This window comes from Anolis carolinensis, chromosome 1 (assembly GCF_035594765.1).
Source record: "Anolis carolinensis isolate JA03-04 chromosome 1, rAnoCar3.1.pri, whole genome shotgun sequence".
NCBI classification, from domain to species: domain Eukaryota; kingdom Metazoa; phylum Chordata; class Lepidosauria; order Squamata; family Dactyloidae; genus Anolis; species Anolis carolinensis.
In genome coordinates this window covers 220,926,253-220,945,810 of record NC_085841.1, presented here as the reverse complement: position 1 = coordinate 220,945,810, position 19,558 = coordinate 220,926,253, and the positions used below count along the sequence as shown (strand labels likewise).

Below are 19,558 nucleotides of genomic sequence, written 5' to 3'. Positions count from 1 at the left end.
TCAGCTACACCTACAGAAAGCTGCTTCTGTGTGGGATCAATAGTAATTTATTTCTTTATTTAAAATTATACTGAGTGACCAGTATCCAGAGTCACACATAGGACCTCTTCACACGGCCTCGTGGCACCCCATCATATGGTGGGGATAGGACACGGAGTATTGCCTCCAAAGAACCAGATAAGATAGAGATGGGCTGAAGGCAAAATTAGAGGTTTTATTCTTAATGGCCAGAGAGAATGTCAGTGGAGGCAGCACTCCTAAGAATTGACATACCTCAATGCAAACATACAGAACTATTTGTAACACTTTGAAACAAAGACACGTTGCCATGCTAGCTCCTGATTGATCCAGAACGTGGCTGGCTAAGATCCATTCCCTGGTTGGTGTGGGGCTTCATTCGTCGTCATTGTTGGTTGGCTCCAGTCATGGTAGAAAATTTAATAAACTGTCATTGGATTATTTTGAATATTGTGTTTATTGATTCACTCAGAAAAGGAGAGAGGTTGGAAAGGAATGGGTTTTGATCTCTCAGCTCTGTTCAGTACAATGAGTGACAGTCCAAAGGGATTCAGAAGGGCCGTAAAAACATGGTTATGTGCCTAAGCTTTTGATGAGTAAATTACAAAGTTGACATGGCCTGATTTAAGGATGAAGCATGAGGATCTCGGACGAATGGAATTAATTATATATACGTTTTTAAGGTTTTTATAATGTGTTTTAATAATGTTATTAATGGATCTGTTTATATTGTTTTGTTTTTATTATTGCACTTTGGGCATTAAATTTTGCCAATTTTTGTAAGCTGCCCTGAGTCCCCTCGGGTGAGAAGGGCAGGGTATAAATGTTGAAAATAAATAAGGGTGCTTAAGATGTTGACTATCTCAATGTGAGTCCCAGGGAAAGGTCTAGTCTGGTAATACGGTAAAGGAAGGGTTCCCAGAAATAAGTCAGACCATGTCAAGTCTTTCTGCTGCAGTGTGAGGGGATTGTGATAATTCTGAGATTACATCCTGATGACCGAGGAGAACAAAACCCTATAAAATATACTGTTTTTGTGCACTTCCAAAATTTCTACCCATGCCTTTTCTCACACAGGAAATCATTTTACAAGGAGTCTTACCTGAAACCAAACTCCATTTAGTTTTAGGTTTCTTTTTATAAGCACTGCCCATGTATATCTGCAGTAATAGTCTAAGAGAGCTATTAATGTGTTTGGTGATTTAATTACTTATTTTTAAATGAGATCATTAGACAACCACATTATGCAAACATATTTGCCTTTATGTTTGTGCTTGTTGATGTTGTGTGCCTTCAAGTTGTTTTTAACTTATAGCAACCCTAAGGTGAACTTACAATTAGATTTTCTTGGCAAGATTTGTTCAGAGAAGGTTTGATATTACTTCCTCTGTGGCTGAGAGAGCGTGTTATCACCCTTGGGACTGAAGTTTGCTCTCATTCACATATCTACTTCTGCCATAACATCTGAAGGTAGTATACAGATAAAATAATTTAGAACAATGTAAAATGGTGCACAACATAAAGTATAAATCAATGTAACAGCTTAAACTATAAAATACAGGCAGTTACTCAGTTGCAAACATCTGACTTATAAACGATTCATAGTTAAGAATTGGGGGGGGGGGTGAGACAACAGGAAGTGAGATAAATCTAGTCCTTGGAAGGAAAATTCATTCCTTGAAGAGTTGTCTCAACTGAAGCTTTCTCATCAATTATTGCTTCCACAACAAGCCAAATTTTTCAAAATCCAATTATTACAGGGACAGAAAGTGAGGTGAAATCTTTTGAACAGTGGCACAGGCAGCAAAACAAAGATCACAGGGGTGTTAGCCCTTCCCTATGCTATCCAAAGATAATATATTTTGGCTGGGGTCACACTATAAATGTGCCTGTTCCAACTTATGTACAAAATTCAACTTAAGAACAAACCTGCAGAACCTATCTTGTTCATAACTTGGGGACTGCCTGTGTATTTATATAGCTTCAATGCAAGATCTTTAGATCCCAAAATTGTAGATCAAGCCCTTATTTTTCTTGGAGCCGGAATCAAGCCAATGTTGGTACCAATAAGGCCTCCGGGGGAATGGGTTTTTCTAACCAGGTTCTGCTCTGGTTGTGGCTTTGTTGTTGCTTGTCCTTCCAGACGTTTTCAACTTATAGTATTCCCAAGGTGAAACTTGGTTTTCTTTGCAAGGTTTGTTTGTCTTTGCCTTTCTCTGAGGCCGAGGAAGTGTAAATTGGCCAGATTTTCCATGACTGAGTGGGGAGTCAAGCCCTAGTCTCAATTGTCATAGTCCAATGCTCAAACCATGACACCACACTGGTTCTGAACTCTGTCTCCCAATATTGTGTTAAGGAAGAAATAGCAGAAATGTAACTTGAAAACTGTTTGCCCTTTTTCCTTAAAGAGGATTCTGATGTGGCAATGGGAAAAAAGACCGTAGTGTTTCTTATGTAAGGTATGCACAGGGCCATAGCCAGAAAAAAAATTCGGAGGGTGGAGGTGGGGATTGAAACCTTTTTTTAAGCAAATCATGAGGAGCATTTCCATAATGCAAAATAATTTAGAAATCAGGCTCCATTGATAAACTTCAGTGGACACTCAAGACAGATAAACTTCAGTGGACATTCATGGGGATTTGGTTAATCAGTTAAAATTCATGAGTAAACCATGAATTTGGGGAGGGGTATTGAACCACGAATCCTCCCTTCCCTCAGCTACAGCCCTGGGTATGCAAGTTAACATTGGGTAACATTGTTTAATTATTCCTGTCAGTGCTGATGTAATAAATTACTGAGAATATATATGTTACAGGAAATTGATTGAATGTGAAGTATTGGCTATTCCAAGTTTGCAAGAGCTGAGCAGAGTGACTTGGATGTCTCTCATAAACTGAAATCTTCTTGACTGCAGTTAACAATAACAAACAACAATGGAGTACTCATACATCTTAAAAAATTGAATCAAATGCAGCGGATGATAACATTTGTTCTATGTTATTTAATCAGGAGTTTGTGTTCTCCCTCTTCACTCTTTGCATTGTTCTTGCAATGTCTCTACTAAAGGTAAAGTTTTCCGCTGACGTTAAGTCCAGTCATGACCAACTCTGGGGGTTGGTGCTCATCTCCATTTCTAAGCCGAAGAGCCGGCGTTGTCCATAGACACTTCCAAGATCATGTGGCCGGCATGACTGCATGGAGCGCTGTTACCTTCCCGCCGGAGCAGTACCTATTGATCCACTCACATTTTCATGTTTTCGAACTGCTAGGTTGGCAGGAGCTGGGGCTAAGAGCGGGTGCTCATTCTGCTCCCGGGATTTGAACCTGGCACCTTTTGGTCCGCAAGTTCAGCAACTCAGCTCTTTAACACACTGTGCCACCATTGGCCCCTCCTAGAAGTGTCTCTACTAGAGGTGTGCAATTTTGCCAAAAGACATGCTGTTTTGGGTCCATTGTTGATTGATCCCTCATTCTGCTTACCGAGAAGTTACTCAAATCGGGAGGGGATTTGCCGTTTTAATTTGGCAAAGATTCGGTCCATTGGCTACAATGGGAAATTTTAAAGGCTCAATCCTCAGCCATTTTAAGGCCTATCTGCACAAAACCTACCTCAGTTTTAGATCCCATTTACAACTGCAGGCCTGCCAAGTTTCAAAACATTTCACCAATCTACTATTTTTTAGAATTATTTTAAGTTTTAACCATAACGTTTTCTAAAATATGACAAACCACAAGAGAGGGTTCAGGGAATTGTAGTAGTCGGTTGTGTCCATTCTCAGCCAATCAGAGCATGGACACCATCAGGCTTTTTATTGGCTGAGAAACAGAGAGAGAGAGAAACTTCAACTCCCATCATGCTCTGAGAGGAACCCAGAGACTTTTCAATGCCTGCCCCATGAAAGTGCTGCTGGGAAAGCGAGTTCCCAACAGGACTCTCTCTGGTGGAGGAGCCTAGGAAACTCCACAAAGAAATGGACATTGCTGCTGCTGCCAGAGAAGGGAGGGAGAAAAGACGGGGCAGACCTCTGCCTCAGGTACAGGCCTGTAGCCAGGATTTTGGTTCGGGGGGGGGGGGGCTGGGATTTTGGTTCAGGCGGAGGCTGAGTCTGCCTGAGAGAGGATCTACCCTAGCAAACCTTTTGTATCGTTATCCCAATACCCCCATGCATATGGGATATATTGAGCATGGTGATCAGATCATGATATGAATAAACAAATGTAAGGCCTTCTCACGGACCACCCTGAGAATTTGGGGGGGGGGGGGGGCTGAAGCCCCTCAAGACCCCCCCCCCCCCCCCCCCCGCTACATGCCTGCTCAGGTATATTGCAAACTAAACTCTATCCTCTCCAGTAACTGATAAAATCTGGGCCGGGCTTTTCAACTTCTTCCTCCTCGTTTTGTTTTTGGATATTATATAAAACAGCCCACCGAAAACTACAAATCATTTTAGTTCAAAGTGATTCAGGCCCAAGCCAAGTCTCTACTGTATGAAAGCAAATGTAGCAACTAAACCCCCTCGATGGATTGTCACCTTGACGTGGTGAGGGGGCTTGCGTGTTCCAATGAACCTGCGGGCACAACCACGGGAGTCACAGGGGAGGATCCAGACCAAGAACAATCTGAAGACCCAAAGACCTCAACGGCGGAGCAGGCGGAGGATAACATGGTACATGTTACAACGGCTGTGAAGGCGGAAGAAGGCTGCAAAAGACTGAGAAGCTACTCTCGTTGTGTAATCACACCACTGTTGGGACCTCAATCTGTGAAGACTGTGTGTTGACCGGCCATGCACCGACCTCCACACATTAAAAAAAATCACGCACAGGCGTCTTCCAAGAAATGGAGGACCATCATTCTCGAACTATGAGGGATCGCCTAAGTAAGTAAGTAAGCAACTAAAATAAAATAAGGCACCACTGCTGTTTCAGAAGGAAGGAAGGAAAGAAAAGCGGGTTGGCATCAAGAGAATTTGTTTTTCTAAAAACCCCTTTGTGAATAGGTTTTGGTTGTTCAGTGCTATTGGCTACCCTATTCCTTGGTGTTTGATTATACCCTGCTCTTGGCCTCTGCTTCTCAGGAGGTGACAGAGGGCTAAATTAATGTTGAGTAAAATCAGTGAAAGGGAAAATAATGGACGCCACATGATTTATTGCCTTTTGCAGAAATCTGCTAAGCAAATTCTGGATATGCCTTTCTATAGTGTGCAAAAGAAAAGTCTGGGGAACCTGACCTGCAAATTGTTTGCTTTGAGCTCTTGTTTCCTTAAACAAGAGAAGGCAGGAGGGAGGGACGGGGAGAAAAAGAAAGAGAGAAAGAGAGAGGCAGGCTGTAATGGATATTATTGTTTAAAGTATGCAAATGTAAGTAACTGGGTAACACTGCTTCATTAGAGCAGTCCGGTGCTGACCCAATAAATTATTGGGAATATATATTTTACAGGAAATTGATTTCATTGAAGCTTTGGTTAGTCACTACAAAATGTGTCTGGTTCATGGCACAGTAGCCAGGAATTTATAAATGAGTTCAGAGTGTTGTTCAGGCACCAGAAAATAAACCTCCAAGCTATTTACTACCTCTATGATATATAAAGTTTGCAGTTTTGATTTTGTGTGATTATGTTCAGCAATGGTGACCTTTAGAGGCAACAATATTGAAGTGTAATGAGGAGATGTTTGATCACTGGTCTACAATGAAGACTTGGCACGACTTCTCCAGTCCTTCCTGGAATCTGTGAAATTCAATTGACAGACTTTAACCTTTAGACTGCTGAAGTTTCAAAATGTAGAGGGATTTGGCCTCTCTCTCTCTATTCCCTGTTAGGTATAGGGTTAGTTGGTGGTGGTTCTGTTGTTTGAAAACAATTAGATCACTTTTTAATCATTGTATTAAATTGGTACTACCCATAAAGTTATATTTTAATATTGTTGTAGGTGGCATTATTAAGAATTTTTGCCAGTCTATGACTAGTCAGACTGTTGACAAAAGAACTGGAAGAGCAGGTCAAGGTATTAAATGTAACTTGTCTGTTTGTTATGTGTGGTCTAATTCAGGGCTCACATTTTATTATTGATCCCCACCAAAAGCAATGGAACGGGATGTCTACCGCAATCTAATCTGTGTTGGGAGGGGTAGACTGATGGTAGGAATTTCATCAGGATTTATGTGGATGTAAGTGCATAGAGAATTTGAAAAGACATTATCTGATGCTGGATTATAACCATTGTGTTTTGTGGTCCACATGAGGAAGGGATTTTGTAACATTAATTAATATTTGTATAGCAGACCAAGAACGCCTAGCTCAGAAGAGAAAGGGGAACAAAATGTCAGGGGCTTCAAACCTGAACAAACGGCACAGTCTGTTCTGGACCTTAACTCAGACTGAAATGTTAGTTTGAGCCAGAATTAGACACACAATCTATTTTTTTTCATGTCAGAAGTGACTTGAGAAACTGCAAGTCACTTTTGGTGTGAGAGAATTGGCCGTCTGCAAGGACGTTGCCCCCGGGATGCCCAGATGTTTTGATGTTTTACCATTCTTGTGGGAGGCTTCACCAAGTTCTCAACCTGTGGGTTCCCAGATATTTTAGCCTTCAACTCCCTAACAGCTTGCAAAATGGCTGGGAATTTTGGGAGTTGTAGGCCAAACCACCTGGGGAGCCACAGGATGAGAACCACTATGATAGAGGGAGCTCATCCATGCTCTCCCCAGGTTGGATTCGAACCGTTAACCTTCAGGTCAGCACCCAACCTTCAAGCCATCAGTCCTGCCGGGACAAGGGTTTAATGCACTGTGATATCAGGGGCTCTATTGAATCCATTGATGAATGACTCAGAAAACACAGAAATCCCATCAATACAAGTTAGCAACAACATTTCGATTTAGGTCTAGTATAGTTTTGGTTATGGAAAAGGGATAATCTTATAGCAGCAAACAGTGTTGGATGCAGTATTCAAAGGCATCTTGTAGCACCTTAAAGACTAACTGCAAGAAAGAAGTTGGCAGCAAAAGCTTTCGTAGATGAAGTCTACATCCTCAGATGCCTGACATGAACTGCCTAGAAACTGACATTTATAGGCAGACTGTATGTATAACCTATAGTTATGCAAAACTTGTGGGGTATGGTGACGGTTGTAGCCAAGGGCGGGGGGGGGGGGCGGTGGTGGTAGGGTAATCATCAATTTTTCAGGGTTTATTCATGAATTTTAACTGATTAACCAAATCCCCATGAGTGTCCACTGAAGTTTATCAATGGAACCTGATTTCTAAATTATTTCACATTTTGGAACTACTCTTCATGATTCACTAAAAAAAAAAAAGTTTCAACCCTTCCGCTGAATTTTTTTTCTGGCTATGGTCCTGGGTGATGATGTTGCCTAAAGCCAAGTTGTATACATAACCATACACATGGTGGAAGGAGTTACGGCAATGTAATGTGATGCTAGAAAAGAGATCTGATAAATCGTCCAAGAGAGCTTTCATGAAGCTACAGTGGTTCTCAATCTGTGGGTCCCCAGGTGTTTAGGTCTATAACTCCCAGAAATCCCAGCCAGTTTACCAGCTGTTAGGATTTCAGGGAGATGAAGGCCAAAACATCTGGGGACCCACAGGTTGAGAACCACTAGGCTAGAGTGTTAGCTAGAATTATGATACACACAGTGTACTAGGAAAACATTGTTTTTCAACCCACTGGATGGATTGGAATGCATGGATATATTCCAATTCTGCTGTTTCTCTTTGCAATTTTCCTTTCTTGTTGTTCAAGGACAGCTGTTTTGAGGCCAGAGACCTCAAAACGCAACCAACACAAAATTTGTTGCTATTGATTTCTGTGTATTCTCATTCCTAATGTCTAAATTAGTTCCAGTGTTAGATACTACATTGTTGGTCACCTCATCAATATAGTTAATTAATATGTTTTTCCCATGGGGAAGTATCTTATTTTTCTAATATAAATATCTTTGAGAGTATGTAAAATACTTATCTATGTTCACGTTATTTTGATATAAATTATTTTATTTCAAATTGTCTAATTTTATGTGTTACATTATTGCCTTAAGATCCTGGAATAAAGAGCAGGACATAAATATCCATATAAAGAAATAACATTCCTTCTTAGATTGCCACAAAACTTGAGTATTATTATAATAAGTATTAAGGCCATTGTAACCAATAGCATACTAGCCAAAAATGATCTAATGGCCCAATTCAATGCAAGACAACTTCACAGGGTCTGAAAACAGAGGAAGAAAGATTGAGATTAGCATATATGTATCTATTGCACCAAAGACATCTCTTTTCTTGAAGAGTGGTGTAAAGTACATATGTGTATGATCTATGATAAAAAGCATTAAGATTTGGAGATAACCTATTTCACATCAGATCTTCTTGTGAGAGTAGTAATTAATTCTTTCTCTATTTCTTGTTCCTTCACAGATCTTCCTTTCCCTCCTTGAAGTCTCAGGCTGCAATATCTGCCCAGCCGGTCCTGTCTCCCTTTCTTCTCATTTCAAGAGTGTTGTGACTTGAGGCATCAAGCCATGCCTCCAGCCAGGGCTTTTAACTCCTGGGGAAAAATTAAATTGAAGGTAATATATTTCCCTCATTAATCTTGTTACTTTTGAGGAAAGTAAAAAGAAAGTGGACATAACTGTTCAATCAAAACTTTGCAAGGATCGGCAAAACCCTTTCTTATCCAGCACATTTTCAAAAGCTCTGGAGCATGCTGACCCCCTCCCTTTTAGCACACTAATGCTATCTTTTAAGTAAATTAATTATAAGTATTGTACAGCTCATGCATTAAGGCAAAGGTAAAGGTTTCCCCTGACGTTAAGTCCAGTCGTGTTCGATTCTGGGGGTTGGTGCTCATCTCCATTTCTAAGCCGAAGAGCTGGCGTTGTCCGTAGATACCTCCAAGGTCATGTGGCTGGCATGACTGCATGGAGCACGGTTACCTTCCCGCCAGAGAGGTACCTATTGATCTACTCATAGTTGCATGTTTTTGAACTGCTAGATTGGCAGGAGCTGGGGCTAACAGCGGGCGCTCATTCCGCTCCCGGGATTTAAACCTGGGACCTTTTGGTCCGCAAGTTCAGCAGCTCAGCGCTTTAACACACTGTGCCACCAGGGGCCCCCTAGCGCATGCATTAACTACTCCAAAATAAGACCCAAGGAGTTCTTATTCTGATTTTTGCGTAGCACAGCAGTTGTATTTCCACCGATGATGTTTCCTATGTCACTTGCAAGCTCTTGTAGTCAGTTTTGAGGGAACTTCTGGCAGGAGAGCAGAATATTAGTGTAAATGTAAATAAATAAACAGGACACAGGGGGATTTTCAGCTGGAAAGGACATGGAAATAATAGCTTTGATTCTTTTGTAGATGTTCCATTACATGGGTATGTTTTGAGGTTGAGAAAGACCACTATTTGGTCTTTATAGTTTCATTAGAATAGAGGTAATGTGTCAATTGATGCTTGATTTATGGTATGCCAAATGTGAACACGTGTGTGTGTGTGTGCGCGCATGCACACAGAGACACATATTTTCTCTTTATATTGTGCTAAAACTCACAAAGATTCAAAGAAGGCCATAGCATGGCATAGAATTATTGCCATAGTTTGTAAGCCACCCTGAGTCACCCTTCGGGGGTGAGAGATAAAGGTAAAGGTTTTCTCCTGACGTTAAGTCCAGTCGTGTCCGACTCTGGGGGTTGGTGCTCATCTCCATTTCTAAGCAGAAGAGCTGGTGTTGTCCGTAGACACCTCCAAGGTCATGTGGCCAGCATGACTGCATGGAACGCTGTTACCTTCCCACCGGAGTGGTGCCTATTGATCTCCTCACATTTGCATGTTTTCAAACTGTTAGGTTGGCAGAAGCTGGAGCTAACAGTGGGCGCTCACTACGCTCCCCGGATTTGAACCTGGGACCTTTCGGTCTGCATGTTCAGCAGCTCAGTGCTTTAACACACTGTGCCACCGGAGGCTCCTCAGGGGTGAGAAGGACAGGGAATAAGTACAGTAAATTCATAAAGCTCAATCTTACTGTTCTTGTTCCACTCCATTCTTCAGATGTCTCACTTTTAGACAGGGCTGATCCCATGGGATTATCAGAGGTCCTGAGAGTTCAAGGCCAAACCCTAAGACCCAGGGTCAAACCTTCTAATTTCACAGGAGGTCTGAGCATTGGACTTTGGAAACCAATGTTTGAGTCCCTGATTGACTATGAAACCCACAGTGACACTGAACAAGTCACACTTTTGAGAAAACCTTGTTATAGTGTCACCTTAGGGTCACCATAGGCCAGAAATGACTTAAAGTACCCAACAACAAACTGCTATTCCCATGGATTACAGAACTATAGCAGTAACGGTGGGTTCAGAGCATTACAAACTGTAGGGAGTATGAACCTCTAAAACAGTGGTTCCCAACCTGGCTGAGATTTCTGGGAGTTGCACTTTTAATCCTATGTCAACTTGATAAAGACACAGGGTCTATTCCCATCCCAATTTGCACTTCCAAGAATTTGCAGCACTTTATCAGTCACCTCGTGTTTACAATATTTATATGGTGCACCTTACCCAGTCTACTTTTACAACCTCTCAGTTTTAATCCATGTTTTTATTAGTTCTTGTCATTTGTTTTTATTGGCTAATGTTTAAATTTTTATAATTGTCCATGTTTTTTGTCTATTGTTGTGTTTTATATTGCTATTGTTTTAATTCGGGCTTGGCCCCATGTAAGCCGCCCTGAGTCCCCTTTGGGGAGATAGAGGCAGGGTATAAAAATAAAGTTATTATTATTATTATTATTATTATTATTATTATTATTATTATTATTATTATTATTGTCGGCCAAAAGTTGTGTGCCTATCTGCTATTTAGTATTTTATGAATGTTGCTGTAATTAATTAGTTAACTATTTTAATTGATTTGTATTGTATTTTATATTTTTATATACGTGTGTTTTATTGTAAGCCGCCCTGAGTCCCCTTTTGGGTGAGAAGGGTGGGATACAAATGTTGTAATAAATAATAAATAAATAAAAACACCTGGGGATGCACAGATTGAGAACCTCTGGCCGAAAAGCAGGTGTGGGTGCCTGTGATCTGCCTAATATTGTTGGATTTCAGCCAGTGCTGGATTTAGGACATGATTGCTTATCCTGGCTAGGACTGGAAAGCCAAGACTTCCCAATGTCGTACTAAGGGTATAACAAGTTATATGGAACAAATACAGCCACAATGAAGATTGTTCAGATAATTCCACACAAGCTGAGCATTTCTATGTAATACACTAGTTGTGCCCTGCCACGCGTTGCTGTGGCCAATTGGAATTGCAGTGAATAGCCTCACTGCTTCAAAGCCTGGCCGTTTTCTACATATGGCATCCTTGCTAGGCCAGGTTGAATGAGATGGAGTAGCCTCGTGCTTTCCAAAGTCTGGCTTTGAAGCTGCAAGGCTGTTCAGTGTTAATGAAGGTGGGCCACAAAGCAGTTGATATATGTGTGGAATAACGTGCAGTGTAGTAGAAAGAACTGTTGTCTGGTTGAGGCAGGTGTTGCCATGGATCTCCTTGATTAGCATTGAATAGGCATTCAGCTTCAAAGTCTGCCTGGTTAGTACTTGGAAGAATCCTTTACTGGGACGTGTTAGCTGGGTGTGATTATTGAAGTTGTTTAGCATTGAATGGTCTTGTAGCTTCCAAGCCTGGTTGCTTCCTGCGTGAGGGAATCCTTTGTTGGGAGGTGTTAGCTGGGCCTGGTTGTTTCCTGTGTGGAATTCCCCTGTGTTCTGAGTGTTGTTGTTTATTTAGTGTTCTGATTTTAGAGATTATATTGTTGTGTATTGTTATTAGAGCACAATAATTATTATACATTATATTGATAATGTTATATGATATGCTTGGAACAGGATTATATGAGGCCCCTTCTACACAATGGTTTAAAATTCACACTGAAGTGGTTTTTTTGTTTTGTTTTGTTTTTTGTTTTTTTGCTGTGGCCTAGGAGGCAGCCTGGCTTGGAAGCTGCAAGGCTGTTTAGTGTCAATCAAGGTGGGTCACAAAGGGGTGCATTCCGGTTTTTTGGGGGTTTTTTTTGGCCCCATGGAGGTTAGCGATGTGTAGTTTGTTTGTAAGAACGTAGAGACATGGATGAGGGGTTGTGTTGTCAATTTTCTAGGTTGGGGAGCCTTTAGTTTTGTTGTTTTGCCCGGTGGAGTGATGCCATTCTCCTTTTATATATATAGATAGTATTTTTATACTTTTGTCCCAGCTAGGGAAAATAAAGTTATGCTAAGTAAGAGTCCCAATGAGACCTCTCCTTCAGTAGACTAACGTTATGTTGCTAACAAGCATTTCCAAGCAAACTGGAGGGATGGTGAGGAGGGGAAGCGCCATTCAGAATCGAAACTGCCAACCAATCCTGTTTAGAAGATTTCACCTAAAACCAGGATGTCAGGATTTGTGAAATACCTGACAATGCCATTGGGCTGAAGTTGCTAACAAGCTATTCGGCGAGGCAGCCCACTGTGGCTTAATCATGTCTGTGACAGACACTGCTTGGCAATCAGAGCTCCTTGGATGATGATCTAATCAAACTGTACAGATACAGAGAGAGCGAGAGAAAGAGAGAGAACATCCACAGAACTGCCACTTGGGGGGTAAGCTCAAGAGCGGCCACTGCAATACAATATTGATCAGGTCCTCGAGAGAATGTTAAGCCCAACACAGTGGAGAAAGTGTAACAAAATCAGACATCCATTCCTATCCCCTGCAAAGAAAAGGGAGCATTGGCGCTAACACCACATTGTGAGGAAAGCTGAGTTAAACGAGAGAAATGAGATGGCAGAGTTACGGGAGGCAGCTGTCTCCCGTCCCCTCCTCCCTCGGTGTGAAGCCGGTGAGCATTACTTTGGTTAATTTCTAATGATAGTCCATAATAATGTACAAGAGGGCTCGGATAATGAAACAATGTAAAAAAGAAATGCGGTTCCGAAAATAAGTCTTTCCAGGATGGGAGGAAATGTCTAAAAAAGCTACAGTATTTAGGAGTTTAATTAGTATATTGGGTCATTATGACATCCAGCTCATTTCATTACCTTCCCAATGTATTATTAGCTGGCAGTTAAATACTGTCTACTGGGACTGGAGAGTTTTTCCTCTTGTCGCTCTGGCCATACTTACTGCCTAGGCCGACAGCTTACCTGTAGTGAGGAAGAAATGGAACACCAATTAGAAAGCTTTCAGCACGGCACCCATGGAAAAGCCAAAAGCTGATAAAGGTCAGCGTGAAATTTGAATGACAGGGCTAAAGTCTTTTACTCATAATTTTGTGTTTGCAATAGAATTCAGAGCAATTCACAGCCTTAAAGGCCTTAAGTGAGAACAGCAATTAATTGTAATGAATAATCTGACAAATCTGGTTGACATATGGCTGCTAATGCCCTCCTTTCTAGTGGGAGCAGTGGAGGGATTAGATTAACTCAAATGAAATCTGGGACCGCCATGCCATCTGCATGTTCAGTAGGAAACGGTACACGTTAAATGGTGAGTGGGTAGATATCTGTCTTGTACTCATCTCTCTCTGAGCCCTTGGCAGATATGGGAATAGCCATTTTATTATTGCAGCAGCTGCCTGTCAATCCAGCAATACTGGAAAGTCATATAGTACAACCCAGAAAGCTAATATGCCAAGAAGCTGTTAAAAATTAACCAGACCAAATTAACATAAGTTGATAAATTCTTCTGTTTATACAATGTGTGTATTTATAGGTTGATTACCCAATTGAATATACTGTAATTAAACAATAGTATTTGCATATTTCCTATTTACAGCAGCTACCCCAGGGTAAAACTGCAGCCGCCTAATGATCTTATATAAATGAGGGATGGTAATAATAATAAAAATAATAATATTCTTTTTATTTTTAAAAAAGCAGAAAAGAAACTGAAATATTAAATGGTCACCAACAAATCTTCTGGCAAATATCGACTCGGTGCACTTGCATACCCGGTTGTTGACTTGCAAATGTGTGTGCGAACATAAGGAAAGCCTTTTCACATGTTCTGCATAGCTACCTAATTGGTATGAAGTCTATCCCATTCTAGTAAGTCAAGGATGATTTTTCTGTGATTTTTTCACAGATGTGGAATTGTTCATAGTTAGAGAATATTGTCATGAGAATTGACTAGGATAGCTAGTAGGCTTGATCGATCCACGAAAAATTTGACTCTAAACTCGTTGCAAAAGTAGAGGGGGGCAGCGTTTCGTTTTTGAAGGTATTTCCGAATTTTGCCCCCCAAAAATTTCGAAATTAACGAAAATTTGTTATTTTCTAAATTAATTCGTTAATGGCATGCGCAATTCCCAAAAACAGCACAGAGGGAGAGGACTTTACAGGACTCTCCCACCCTCATTTTTTGAGTGATCTTCTTCAAACTTGGTACAGTGGTAGAACACATTTAACACTGATAGCTCACCAAAATTTGGAACGTTTCCCTTATCCTCTGATTTTTGGCAAATTTTCATAGCTTTTATAATAAACCATTTTTTAATAATTGCAGAAATCTGTTCCTGGTTTGAAAGTCTTATTTCCTGTTAAATTGGGTTGTCTTTACTGTGAAAGTCATTGTTCTACTTCAGAAACTTTGTTTTTGTGGCTGAAACTTTGTTAAATTGGTGTGTGTGTGATATATACTGTGTATATATATATAGTCCCTGCATATGTGTGTGTGTGTTTGTGTGTGTGTGTGTATAGGTAAAGGTAAAGGTATCCCTTGACGTTAAGTTCAGTCATGTCTGACTCTGGGGGTTGGTGCTCATCTCCATTTCTAAGCCCAAGAGCCAGTGTTGTCCATAGACACCTCCAAGGTCATGTGGCCGGCATGACTACATGGAGTGCCATTACCTTCCCGCCAGAGCGGTACCTATTGATCTACTCACATTGGCATGTTTTCAAGCTGCTAGGTTGGCAGAAGCTGGAGCTAACAGCGGGCACTCACTCTGCTCCCGGGATTTGAACCTGGGACCTTTCGGTCTGCAAGTTCAGCAGCTCAGTGCTTTAACACACTTCGCCATCGGGGCTCATGTATATATATATATAATATACATACACATACACACAATGTGGAGAATATGTGGAAAGGTAGATAGATAGATAAGTTGGGAGCCACAGCGAAGGCACCTTCCTGGGAGCAAGGTCTAATAATAATAATAATAATAATAATAATAATAATAATAAATCCCTTACAATATCCAAGATGGGTACCATTATTGGCAGAGAAAGCCAAGCTGTAGGAGTTGAAATCCAATCATTTATCCTCCCTATAGAATCAATTTTATATGCATTTTTAGCTACAGAAAAGCTAAAATCAGGACAGTAAAAGAACAACACCCAGAAAATGGGAATTCCAGACAGGAAACAATCAGGGCCAGCTAATACCTCCCAACAAAGGATTCCCCCAGGTAGGAAGCAGCCAGGCTTTGAAGCTGCAAGGCTATTCAATGCTAATCAAGGTGACCAATTGCAACATTCACACATGCCTCCCACAGACAAGAGTTCTTTCTCCCACCCTGGACCTTCCACAGATATATAAACCCCACTTGCCTAGCTTCGCACAGACGTCAAAACCTCACCGCCGGGCCCCTCTCTGTCTCTCTCGGTCTCTCCATTCCCGGCTCCATCCGCCGCCTTCCCGCCTCACAGAGAGACACCAGGCCTGAGCTGAGGCGAGGCGGCGGCAGCCATTTCCCCCCTCCGTCTTCCTCCTCCTCCTCGGCCTCCTTCCCCCTCGCCCCCTCCCATTGGCTGAGCCCGTGACGCCCCTTTTGCTGAGGGGCAAAAGGAATGGGCCTGAATGGTGGGAGTTTGGGTGATTTGCAAAAGCTTTTTTTTCCTAACGAAAAAAACGACGAAATAAGAAAAAACGGCCTCTCGCGATTCGAAACCGCGATATCCAGACGTGTGGACAATCAAGGCCGTATATTGCTTCAAAACAAACGAAAATAACGAATTAATAACGGGTAACGGGGAAATCGAATTATTTGAGCAAGCCTAATAGCTAGTTACGCATCATCCCATCCTTTCAAGGAAATGCAACAAGAAAGGAGACAAAAGAAAACACCATGCTGATTTTCACATGCTGATTCATATGTATAGGACATATACAGTCAGCCCTCTATATTTTTGGGGTTAACTTCTATGTATTTGATTACTCATGGATTTGATTAATATGTGGTCTCTAGGAATGTCTAGGTCTTCCAGGGCAACTCTGTGGTCAACTTCCACTAGAGGTCTTCTCGTTTTCATTGAACATTGACTCTTTGGGGAAAATACTCTTTCTCATTAATCTAAGTACCGTATATACTCGAGTATAAGCCAACCCGAATATAAGCGGAAGTACCTAATTTTACCACAAAAAAACCCGGGAAATCTTATTGACTCGAGTATAAGACGAGGGTGGGAAATGTAGCAGCTACTGGTAAATTTTTTAAAAAATAGGTACCAATAAAATTACATTAATTGAGGCATCAGTAGGTTAAATGTTTTTGAATATTTACATAAAATTGTGATTTAAGATACAGTAGAGTCTCACTTATCCAACACTCGCTTATCCAACATTCTGGATTAACCAACGCATTTTTGTAGTCAATGTTTTCAATATATCGTGATATTTTGGTGCTAAATTCATAAATACAGTAATTACTACATAGCATTACTGCGTATTGAACTACTTTTTCTGCCAAATTTGTTGTCTAACATGATGTTTTGGTGCTTCATTTGTAAAATCATAACCTAATTTGATGTTTAATAGGCTTTTCCTTAATGCCTCCTTATTATCCAACATATTCGCTTATCCAACATTCTGCCGGCCCGTTTATGCTGGATAAGTGAGGCTCTACTGTAATAATAAGACTTTGATAAAATAAGAGTGTCTAATTCTGATTATCTATACACTTGAGTATAAGCCAACCCGAATATAAGCCGGCCAGGACCCTCACTCGAGAATAAGCTGAGAGGGGCTTTTCAGCCCTAGAAAGGGCTTAAAACTCAGCTAATACTCTCATATATATGGTAAATGCTTATTTTTGTACAATTGTTTTTACCAACAAGCTCCTAACATTTGTTTTCTCTCCCCATCTGCCTTAATATCAACTTGTGCCTTTTTCTGCCAGATACACTTTGATTTACCCTAATTCTACCATCTTAGATTTTTTTTAACTTTATCTAATCTGTGGTGTATGTTCTAAGTTTCTGTTATTATTCTGAACAACCTTGAAGCATCCCTTGACTCTCCCTTTCCTTTTTAACCTCCAGTTTTGAAGGTTCCTTGTTGACATCCAGTGTGACTCAATAGAATCTTGTTGACAATTTTTCTAATTTAAATTAGGAGTGGAGAACTTTTGGCTATTCAAATAATAATAATTATCATCATCAACTTTATTTGTATTCAGCCCTATCTCTTCGTGGGGACTCAGGATGGGAATACAACTCACATGTGTATTTATTCTTACTTATTTATTAACTTTATTTTTAATCTGCCTTTTTCCTGATATAGGGACTCAAGGCAACATAGTCCCTTAGCAAGACAGTTGATGCTTTGAGAAATCCATTATGTATGCTCATGTATAAGAATAGAAATCAGCCCCGAAGCCTAGGTTGACATCTCCACAGGTCAGTGTGATGATTTTACCATAACCCTTAGTGAGATATATACCCTATATATATATACCCTATATATAGAAGGGTAATGGAATCACGGCACTGGACAAAACAACTAAACTAAACACCCCACAACCTCAAAAATTGACAGCACAACCTCTCATCCACTCCTCTACGTTCATACAACAAAAAGAAAAGAAAAATAAAGTCCTAGCCACAGCAACGCATGGCCGGGCACAGCTAGTAAACTATAAAATTTCTGAGTAAAGTGTCAATAGGTACAAGCTTAATCTATCCAGGAGAACTTAAAATGAGCTTTTTGAAGTGGTATTGGAGCTTTTCCTTCTCCATGGAAAAATCATCATTTTTTTCCTCTGGTCATACAAAATCCATAATCTTGGGCCCCAAACTTATATAAGAGATAGACTTACATATAGTATATACGGTAAGTCCAAAATATCTAACCCCTCCTCTTAATCTTGAACATCTCTTAGACTAAAATCTAGAATCATGTCCCCTCTATTGCTCCTGTCTTGGTGATAGGCACAATCATTTATTGTATCTATATATTTTGTCTCTCTCACAGCTTGAATCTAGTCAAAGCAAAGATCAGTCAGTTTGAAATTCACCTAAACAGCATGAAGATAGTAAAAAACACACATAATTATCTTTTACTGATGGCTGGAATTATGAAAGAATGAGCCACTAGGAAGTTCCTAGTTCAAATCTCATGTCTGCTGTGAATTCCCCCAGTTTGGTTAATCAAGCTGTAATCTCTTAGCTGTAGTTTTGCTCCTTCGGGGGGTGCATGGTGATCTAACAATGTCATTAGAAGAAACTTGAGTGACTTTAGTGGCTTGAAGTACCTTCTATCAACTCCGCCATTAAGGATTAAAGGTAAAGGTTTCCCTTGACGTTAAGTCCAGTCATGTCTGACTCTGGGGGTTGGTGCTCATCTCCATTTCTAAGCCAAAGAGCTGGCGTTGTCCATAGACACCTCCAAGGTCATGTGGCCGGCATGACTGCATGGAGCGCCATGACCTTCCCACCGGAGCGGTACCTATTGATCTACTCACATTGGCATGTTTTCGAACTGCTAGGTTGGCAGAAGCTGAAGCAACAGCAGGCACTCACTCCGCTCCCGGGATTTGAACCTGGGACCTTTCGGTCCACAAGTTCAGCAGCTCAGTGCTTTAACCACTTCGCCACCGGGGCTCTTCATTAAGGATTACCAATATGAAATATATACTTGAAGCAATTTGAACACTTGAAATTATTATACAAAATTGTAAATACAATTGGCCCTCCTTATCCACAGACTTTGCATCCATGGATTTGATCATCCAAGGCTTGAACCTCCCCTCCAATCCAAAGAGGAAATCTTGATTTTGTCATTTTATATAAGGGACACTAAACCATTGAAAGGGGCCCCTGGTGGCACAGTGTGCTAAAGCACTGAGCTGCTGAGCTTGCGGACCAAAAGGTACCAGGTTCAAATCCCGGGAGCGGAATGAGCGCCCACTGTTAGCCCCAGCTCCTGCCAACCTAGCAGTTCGAAAATATGCAAATGTGAGATCAATAGGTACCGCTCCAGCAGGAAGGTAACAGCACACCATACAGTCATGCCAGCCACATGACCTGGAGATGTCTATGGACAACGCCGGCTCTTTGGCTTAGAAATGGAGATGAGCACCAACCCCCAGAGTCGGACACGACTGGACTTAACATCAGGGGAAATCTTTACCTTTACCTTAAGCCGTTGAAAATAATGGGAATTGAGCATCTATGGATTGTGGTATCCATGATGTATCCAAACTCCAGGAGATACCAAGGGTTTGATGTTCTAATATTTATTTCTTCAAGAAAGGGTTTACACTATGCCA

General features: G+C 41.0%; 1 long non-coding RNA gene across 1 annotated transcript in view; it reads right to left on the bottom strand.

Annotated features, from left to right (window-relative positions):
* Positions 1 to 8,019: 8,019 nt before the first annotated feature.
* The window catches only part of LOC103279803 (uncharacterized), a 31,121-nt gene continuing 19,582 nt past the window's right edge, over positions 8,020 to 19,558 (bottom strand). The window contains exons 2-3 of the long non-coding RNA XR_506979.3: positions 13,113 to 13,217; positions 8,020 to 8,583 (exon numbers count right to left, since the gene is read on the bottom strand). This is a non-coding gene — a long non-coding RNA (uncharacterized LOC103279803). The remainder of the gene's footprint in view (positions 8,584 to 13,112; positions 13,218 to 19,558) is intronic.